The sequence below is a fragment of the Rhipicephalus sanguineus genome, chromosome 6, assembly GCF_013339695.2.
Source record: "Rhipicephalus sanguineus isolate Rsan-2018 chromosome 6, BIME_Rsan_1.4, whole genome shotgun sequence".
NCBI lineage: Eukaryota > Metazoa > Arthropoda > Arachnida > Ixodida > Ixodidae > Rhipicephalus > Rhipicephalus sanguineus.
In genome coordinates this window covers 14,683,946-14,693,720 of record NC_051181.1, presented here as the reverse complement: position 1 = coordinate 14,693,720, position 9,775 = coordinate 14,683,946, and the positions used below count along the sequence as shown (strand labels likewise).

Sequence of the window (9,775 nt, the reverse complement as noted above, 5' to 3'; positions counted from 1 at the left end):
CTGGTCTGACTTGTCCTGTCGTTTCTTTTTCCTTCCCATTGTTGTCTGCTTAGCTGCTCGCTGGGGTCCTACGCTATATACCCTGTTCAATTTTCGCTATTCTGCTACCGAGAGTCCGGTTGTGTCCTTGCTTCTTTTCTCTTCCACCTCCGCTGTAACCCTACCTTAGCGTCCCACATGTGTAGAAGCTTACTGTCTACATTTTGTAGCTGCGCTTCTGGTGGGACCGTTTGCGTAGGTGCCGTCACGTCTCGCTTTAATATTTCGGTCCATTCCTCAATACTCTGTGTCCGTTCGGTGGCCTGCTCTCTTATTTTCCTGAATTTCTCCCAGTCCACATTTTAAGTTGTCTGCCTATTTTTCTTGCGTGGTCCTGCCCTCACCGTTATTTCAAGTATATTGTGATCGCTTCCCAAGTCGTGGTGCGTATTTTGTCCACTGCGTGTCTATTATGTTCTTCGTGAACGTCAATCTGGCGTAGTATCCGCGAAAACACTGGTACCCGTTCTCGTAGGTACCGATCGGTCGGTCACAAGCGTCATCCTTCCTGTTGCGCGTCCAGCCAGAGTTTCTGCCTTTCTGGGTTTCGATTCTGTAGCCCCATGCGCCGTGCTGGGCGTTGAAATCGCCTCCGATCACTACCGCTCGGTTGCCCGTTTATGGTGATTTTTTCGAAACAGCGTGCGAAATTTATTTGTCTGCATTTTGGACTGCTGTAAATATTTAATATAAAAGACTGTCCTGCGTTTTCCGCATGGATATGAGTTCGAGAGAATATGATCTATTGCCTTAACCGCCGTGTTGTGTTGCACGACCGTGTGATTTCGCATGACCAACGTCGTTAGCACCTTTGTGTCCCCATCGGCACTACCAAATGACTTGTATCCTGATAATTTGGCAGCCCGTGCGTTTCCTGCACCATTATAATATCCTTTCTATCCGTATCTTTAAGGTGCTGTTGCAAAATGTATCGTTTTCGATCGTATCCTCTGCAATTCCATTGCCAAATCGTGTATCTATTTCGTCTGTCCATGGCGGTGTTACAGGTTTTCCGATGTCTCGGCGGGTATCGGGTCCTAGTGTACGGCTTGATAGATGTCTTAACTGGTCCTCCCCCACTTGTCTGCGGACCTCATATTGCTAGTTTAGCATCGAAATCAGCCATCATTTGTTGCACTTGGTGCAATATGTCTTGCCTAGCGCCTATATCTCTGCCTCAAATCTCACTTCTTGTTGTTCGAGTTTAGTTTGAAATGTCGTTTCGATCTGTTCGATTTTGGCTTCGATTTTCTTTGCGAATTCCTCCTGTCCTTCTGGGAGCCTCTTCGCTGACTTCGGTTTCTTTACTCCGGTTTTAAATCGGCGCATTCTCCGTTTTACGTTTAATGGGCACTGCTGCCTCGTCTTTCATCGCTGCGTCTTTTCCCTCCGCTACAACTCGCGAGGTATCCTTGTTGCAGGTAACTCTGCCGCTTTTCCAAAGCTCGTTCTCTGCCCTGAGTTTTCGAATTTCATCCATAAAAGCAGCATTGCTCTGCCTGATGTGCACCAATTCGTTCTCTAGCGCCTTAACCCTGTTTTGAAGAGCAGCCTCTGCCTCCGCGCGCGCCCCAGAAGCCGTGTCCGCCCAGCTCACCTTTAACAGTCCCGCGGTGCCGTTGATGCTGCTCGTTCCTTTTGGGCTCTGGGATCCTGCTCCCTCCTGTGTTCGGGAACATCCGGTAGTGCTGGTGTTGGGTGTTGACATCGACCTGAACCTCGATCTGGACCTGGATCTGGACCTGGAACCTGATCTTGTTCTGTTATTTGACGTCGAGCGGCCTTTTTTTCTTGCTTGGTGCTTGGGGAAGGCATCCGGTCCTGAGACATCCCTTGTCTGATGTTCCGGTTGTTGTCCCCAGTCAGGCCATCCTTGCCTGTACAGTGCTTCCGCTTCCTTTTCGTAGTACATCGCTTCTTCTTCTTCCTCTCGTCCTGCTCGCTCCCATCGGCGCCTCTTAACCAGATACGGTACCTTGTATCTGGCCTTGCACCGGCGATCCGCCGTAGGGTGGTCTTTGCCGCAGAGCTGGCATTCGCTTCACACTCGTGGTCCTGCGACGGGTTCTCTGTCCCTTAGCCTCTGCATATCCTGCTGTTCGGGTTCGGGCAGACATCGGCTCTGTGACCGAGGCGTCCACACGGTAGCACACGTCTATGTGCTTTCGGTATAGTGAGAACTTGACCAGTGCCCTTCCGTATCTCACGTAATTTGGGACGTGATGCCCGTCGAAAAGGATGATAACGTTCGTGGTGTTTCCCATCCTCTTGGCCATGAGGACCGTCGGATTCCTTGTGTTACTAGCATCTCCACTATTGCTCTTGGAGACACTTCATGCGTTTCTCCTCGTATCACTCACTTAGATGTATCTTCCGGAGCCGACTCGAACGGGTGGCTTCAAACTCCTTGTCACTTATCCTCAGTCGAGCGATGTATCTGTATTTTTCGGCGCGCTCCTCTGATGCCGTGCTGACCACTAGAATGTTCTGTTTATAATTGGCACATACCATGTCTTCTTCCGATTCCTTCCTGGGGATTCCGCGGGTTGGAGACGCAGCATTCCAGGCGATTGATCCCGTAGTCAGTGACCTTGAAGCCGTCACGTGGGCGCACAATGATCTTGTAATCTTTCCTTCGGTAAACTGGGCATCCTGCTTGCCGCCATGATTTGTCTTGCTCTCTGTCCCTTGCTCCACTTATTGACTACGTTCACGCTTGAGAAGTGCGTCGCCTCGTCCTTGGCCCCATGCAGTGTGGTTCGTTCGTTGGCTCGTCCTCTTCTCTTCACAACGCTCTAACCTGCTTCGTCCTCATACTCCTGTTGCGGTACGTCCTCTCCTTCCACGCTCATCGCTGCCATCTTGTGGCACTAACCCGAGAAGAGGCGATTTTGAGGGGGCTCAAGCCGCCAGCCTCGTTGGATGAGCCCTAGCACACCATGCACAGCGGCGGGAGGCAACGGCGTCGTGTGTTCTGTGGCGTTACAGAAAAGTGGTCGATGTGGCGAAAATAAACCGTGCACCTACTTTAGTGTGGTATCACGGCGTTCCGTGGAACTTCCACTTTCTTCACGAGAATAAGGTGTCCATGAATTCTAGGATTTCACGCCGAGAATCATTCAAAATATGCGGAGCCGATGCGACACGCGTGTCTGCACTCCGTGCCCCCCTGGCGTCTCCCCTTGTTCTTCTAGGGGAAAAAAAAATTTTGACTAAGAAGTGCACCATTTTGAACACGAAAGTGTTTTATGCCGGGGTCCACCACGACTACACTGACGTATTTCCGTCGCGGATATGACGTTGTAAATTATATGTTAACAGGTGGCAAAGAAAAAAAAGTTCCGTTGCCAGGAGTCGAAACTACTACCCCTCGCTCCAAAGCGCACGGCGCGAAACCACTTGGCCACAGAGCGTGCGTTGTTAAGCTTACTAACGACAAGCTATTTATATACACCACTTACCGTTCGCGGTACTCAGAGCTCGGTGGCTTCAGCGTGTTCTTGTTATCATTAGCGAGATGGCGCGAAGAGCGCGCAGGGCTCGCTTTAAAGGTCGTCGCCTCGCGCGTCGCGATGCGAGCGCGCTTCTACAGGGGGTGTCTCCCGTGCACGCGCGCGCTTACCTCGTGATGCGGGTGGTTCGTACGTCTCGTCCTTTCACCGCAAGTTTCCGTTGACGTTACAGAGAACACAAAGGTCACTTCGCTCGCTGCAGCGCCCGCGTTCCGAAAGGAACTCGCTGCTCACATCCAAGAAGTAACATTTGTGACAGTCGGGCTCGTCCTGCGTATGTTCTTTCCGTGCATCCTTTCTGCGTTAGAGCGCGCTGGAAGTTTCGAGCTGCTTGCCGTTTTTCGTGTGTGACATTACAATTTGCTCTATAGCATTCATTCCTTGGCCCTTGTGACGAAAGAATGCAAAATAAACGCTAAACTACCCTGTGAAGACGTCTTTTCAACTTTCGTATTATACCGATTCCAATGAAAGGGGGATCAGCCATGTTTTTTTCCCTAGGTGCGCTCAAAATTCACAAATAGCAAAATTGGCGGAAAAGCGTTTCTTGCGGCCAAAATGTATATTTTTTTCAGGCTGCTACACGTTCTTAAACTGCGCGAAATAACCAGGACACAAGCAAGAAAGTTCTAACTTACTAATGAACGTTTGCAGAAGGCACTGAGATCGGGCTAGTTGGTACTGATCCATATTTTTGTAAGCACGAAGGACACGTAACACAATCGAAGGAACACAGGACAAGCGCTATTTTCAACTAAGGTTTTAGTGGGCGGCACACCAAATATATAGGTGTAGCCACCAGAAGGGAAAGACAGAAAACATAGACAACATAAAAATAACAATCGTACAAAAAGAGATACATCCTATCCCAGGGCACGGCAGGGTATAATCGTGCTAACACGTGTCAAGAGCATGTGCGCAAGCAACGGCCTTGGTTAAGAAAACTTAACAGACATCACACCGATATCATCAGCAAAAGAAGTGCCGAGGCGCCCTCTACGTGACTGCACGATGCACACAATCCAAAAAGTGTATCTCCTTGCTTGTCAAGGTAATCCACGGAGCGCTAACAGCAATTAAATCAACCCTCTTCATTTCAGCGGCCTCGACGATTAATCTGGAATCAATGTCCGAGTCCCGGTACAACACCACGGTGTTATCAAGAAATCGTTCACACCCACATTCTCTACAGTGCGCCGCGAGATGCCCATCTGCCCCTTTACGCACCTCATTGCGGTGCTCACTTAGACGAACATTATTACACCACTCAGTCTGCCCTACCTATAGACTCGGCCACAGGAAAGCGGAATTCTGTATATGACACCCTCCGAGCAGTCCACAAACTTGTTTCGATGGTTGATTGCGCACACTTTTCTTGGCTTCTTTACCGGCTAGGTGGCAAGGGATAGCCGAGATAACCTCTCAGGTGCCGACATTACAAATTTGACTCCTCGTTCACCGATCCTTTTTAGGTTGTGTGCCTTATGGTGCATGTAGGGAATCACTGCCACTCTTCTACGCTCATCATGGCTTCCATCTCTCGCTGTGTCCGCTTTCGCTCGATTCCTAGTTGCTTTGTGCACTTTTTCAGCAACCGAAGTGATCAGGTGCTGTGGATACCTGAGAACGAGTACGAGTCAAAGTTGTAATGTCGGCACCTGAGAGGTTATCTCGGCTATGCCTGCCACCTCGCCGGCGAAGAAGCCAAGCAAGGTGTGCGCAATCAACCACCGAAACAAGTTTGTGGACTGCTCGGAGGGTGTCGTATACAGAATTCCACTTTCCTGTGGCCGAGTTTATGTAGGGCAGACTGAGTGGTGTATTATTAATGTACGTCTAAGTGAGCACCGCAATAAGGTGCGTAAAGGGCGGATGGGCATCTCGCGGCGCACTGTCGAGAATGTGGGTGTGAACCATTTCTGGATAATACCGTGGTCTTGTACCGGGACTCGGACATTGATTCCAGACTAATCGTTGAGGCCGCTGAAATGAAGAGGGACGATTTAATTGCTGTTAGCGCTCAGTCGATTACCTTGACAAGCAAGGAGATACACTTTTTGGATTGTGTGCATGGTGCAGTCACGTAGTGCGCGCCTTGGGACTTCTTTTGCTTATGATATCGGTGCGATGTCTGTTAAGTTTTTCTTAACTAAGGCCCTTGTTTGCGCATATGCTCTTGACACGTGTTAGCACGATTGGACCCTGCCCTGCGATAGCATCTCTTTTTGTGCGATTGTTATTTTTATGTTGTCTATGTTTTCTGCCTCTCCCTTCTGGTGGATACACCTATATATTTGTTGTGCCACCCATTCAAACCTTAGTTGAAAGTAGCGCTTGTCCTGTGTCCTTCGATTGTGTTACGTGCTCTTCGCGCTTACAGAAAATATGAACGTTTTCAGGCGAACAAGATTTTCTTCGCACTACTACGAGACCATTTTTCTGGGTTTAATGCCTAGGCCTACAGCAAGTTTCATCAAAATCGGGAATGGTGACCGGGGCCTCGTGTTCTATCTTATCTGGACACACCCGGACACATGTTGCCGGTCATTAGTTGAGAATGCACACCAGCCCATCCTTATTCTTAGGTGAAATTGTTTTACATGAGCGAGCTCCCCTGTTAGCACTTGAAATTCACTCTTCTACTTATTCTAGGGTCCAGCAGCCTATCACGAACTCTCACCGTACCCCCTAGCAGTATCTTTGTCTTCTGCGTAGTCATCTGTAGTCCTACTTTGATGCTTTCACGACACAGGTCTTCTATCATTTTTTTTTTTTTGCAATTCCTTGCCATTGTTGCTCGGTGTCGTCCGCAACCCGTGAATTGTTACCGTACTGGTCCTCAAACTTTATTCCCAATTCATCCCTATGCAGCCGTTTAGATGCCACTTCTAGACATGCACAAGGTAGTATGTTGGGCGAGTTGTTTTCTAGCTTCCATATTTTGCAGCGCGAGACGGCACCACAGAAAGGAAGGCACAAAAGACACACGGAGCGCAGACTGACAACTGATATTTTACTGAAACCAGCGAGTCTTTTTACACCACTGGTGGCGAGGAGAAACATACAAGAAACATGCGTGGAAGGGACGTTAGTACCGGCAGAAAACAGACATGCGTCAAATTTCACAGTCAATGTATTTGATTTCTTTTTTGGGCAATGCTACTGAGGGTGCGCTTATACACATATCTTGCAACTTTGCTATGACATGTGCCTCCTGTATTTTTCTTGTTAGAGCATCACGATGCTTGCCTATTATATTGCAATCTCTGTACATCGGTTCACAAGGTTCACTGTCATTTTCGTCAGATCGACAATCTCTGCAATGTTTGGCCACGTGACCACACGTGGTTACGCGTGCGACATTGTCATGGTGCTCTTGTAGTGTTTGGTTTATGCATCGTCCGGTTTGTCCTACGTACTGTTTTCCACACGATAACGGCAGGGAATAAATTACACCTTTCTTGCACTCGAGAAAGTGCTTGACATGCCTGTCTGCACACGTGATTCTCCATTCCTACGGTTAACCTTTTAGCACATGCCAGCCAATTTTTTGGAAGCCGGGAAGACGATTTCGACAACCGCACGTTTTTAAGTTTTTTTGAGGTTGCGTGAAACCTGATGAAGGTAGGGCATGGCAACAACTTTTTGTTTGTTTTCCTTAGTGGCACTGACTCGCTGCCATCACGAGTTCTAAGGCTATGCTTGAGTTTCTGCGCAACAGCGACCATAAGATCGAAAGGGTAGCCAGCTTTCGTGAGGCGACTGGCTTGTTCCTTAAGGCTTCGTTGCATGGTGTGTTCACAGCACTTTTTTAAAACGTTATTAAGAACATAATGAATTATGGCTCTTTTAACAAGTTTCGAATCGGCTGAAGCGTAAGAAAGTATGGGTTTTTGAGCTCGGGGCTCGTAAGACCAGCATACATGAGAGGGTGTTAAGTGAAATGAAAGGTCTAAAAATCTAATGGTGTCGTGAACTGGTGTTTCATGAGTTAGAACCAAGGGTTGAAGGTGCTCAAGAAAGATGGGGTGAACATATGAAAACAACCTCTCAAATTTGAGGTTCTCACAGTGTAAAAATACAAAATAATCGTCAACAAACCTGAAAGTGCGGCACACATCTAGCTTTTCCAAATGGCCTTGAAACCTTTTATCGCGTATGGCCAGAAACATACCTCTCAGAATCGGCGCTAAGTACGAGCCGATGCATATCTCATCTTTTTGGGTATATACTTCCCCCTCCCATTCTGCACACGTGGAAGAAAGATAAAATTCTGACACCTCAAGGAAGGCACTTGTAGAAATTCCGCATTCGTTTTGAAAGCTACAATGCCGCCCCGCCACGGTGGTCTAGTGGTTATGGCGCTCGACTGCTGACCCGAAGGTCGCGGGATCGAATCCCGGCCGCGGCGGCTGCGTTTTCGATGGAGGCGAAAATGTTTGAGGCCCGTGTACTTAGATTTAGGTGCACGTTAAAGAACCCCAGGTGGTCGAAATTTCCGGAGACCTCCACTGCGGCGTCTCTCATAATCATATGGTGGTTTTGGGACGTTAAACCCCAGGTATTATTATTATTATTAAAAGCTACAATGCCATGCTTATCTGTGTGATCGCTGACTGCCGACATTATTTCACTTTGCGGAATCGTGTAATACAAACCTTTGACGTCGATTGAAAAGCCGTAAAGCCCCTTATTGGGGTTCTGATTTAAAAACGTGACCACTTCTTCCGAATTTTTTATTATAAATAGATCATGAATTGACAAAACACTTACCTTTGTTGGATATACTTAGCAACAGGCTTCTGCCAAGTCCCTGTCTCAGAAACTAATGCAAGAAAAGGCCAGTTGGGCTTATGGGTTTTCACAGTCAAAAATATTTCCAGGCTACCCTTGTTACTGCTCTCAATGATGCTCCCCAGCTTGTTCAGATTCAACTTTTTCGCTAGCCTTTTCACCTTATTCTTAATTCCAGCGACATGAATAACGGACGCTTATTAAATACAGCATGTACACTCTCAGATGCCTTAGACATATACACGTCTCTATGCAAACATACGAACGTGGTCACTTCGTAGATAATTGTCTTTATCGGCCGAGAGGAGGGACAGTGAATACTCTTTCAGCCAAGTTAGTCTTGAACAAAAGGAGCTTCCTCCCTGATTGTCTGTACCTACTTAAAACGTCCACACCGTCAGAGATGCAACGATCTACTTCAGTGCCTTCCGCACTCCGAGAAACGTGTCTCACCATGGCCGTCAGCTCTGGTCTCATTTAAGTCACTCACTTAAATTGCTTTGATTAGCATCAAGTACATGCACAGCAGTCATGCTTCCCCTCGAAATACCCACTACGTCATAATTCATCATTTTGAGAAATAGCGATGTACCCGCTAAGCGCCTGTAAGGCAACGTGCGTACCTACGTAGCTACACACATCGTTGATGCTGGGGCTGTTGCTGCTGCTGCTGCTACTGGTGATGATAATGATTAAAAATACTGACAAAGTTCTTTTTATTTGGTGGGGAGCTTTACACCACTCGACCGTTACTTAAATCAAATGGTGTGATGCCTGGTGCGGTTCTACGCTTCTGTTAACGTGAATCCTCGCCGGACATGACAGCTGTACCGAGTATTTCTCGGAAGAAGTTTAAGCACTAGCGTCGCTGCATGGTAGAATGCTTAGATGTCAAGTAGAGTGCCCCGCGCAAACCCTGGCTGTTATTTGTCATTGTGTGTGAGGTCACTTGAACTTATGTACCGCACGCTTAAGGCTTTCGCCTAAATAACACAGAGATTGCATCTCCTGATCCTACCCTTTACACGATCGGGATTAACCTCTTTTCTTGCACAGTAGCTTGTGGAATCTCTTTATATATGGGCTATGATATTCACGCATATTTAAAACACTCCTTATCGACGCATTGCCTCCAGAACCACTGGTATATCTACGGAGTCGAATGCGCTGTCCTAATTTCTGGTTGCCATTTAAAGGAATTTATGTATTCGGCAGATTTGTCAATTATTTGATTACTCACATTGAAGTCATCCATGGCAGAGTACCCTTTCCTGAAGCCAGCTTTCTCTGTAGATTGTTTAAAGTTTAGTGCGGCTCTTATTTTATTTCAAATTATTTTTGTGAACATTTTGTACACTGCTGAAAGAAGGCTGATCGGTCTGTACACTGTTGAAAAACTCCCAGGTGGGAGTAAAATGCTTGTCCTCTAG

The 9,775-nt window shown here is 47.5% G+C and overlaps 1 protein-coding gene across 5 annotated transcripts in view; it reads left to right on the top strand.

Annotated features, from left to right (window-relative positions):
* The window catches only part of LOC119395608 (trafficking kinesin-binding protein milt), a 469,019-nt gene that overhangs the window by 13,297 nt on the left and 445,947 nt on the right, over positions 1 to 9,775 (top strand). The gene's annotated exons all lie outside the window — the stretch shown is intronic.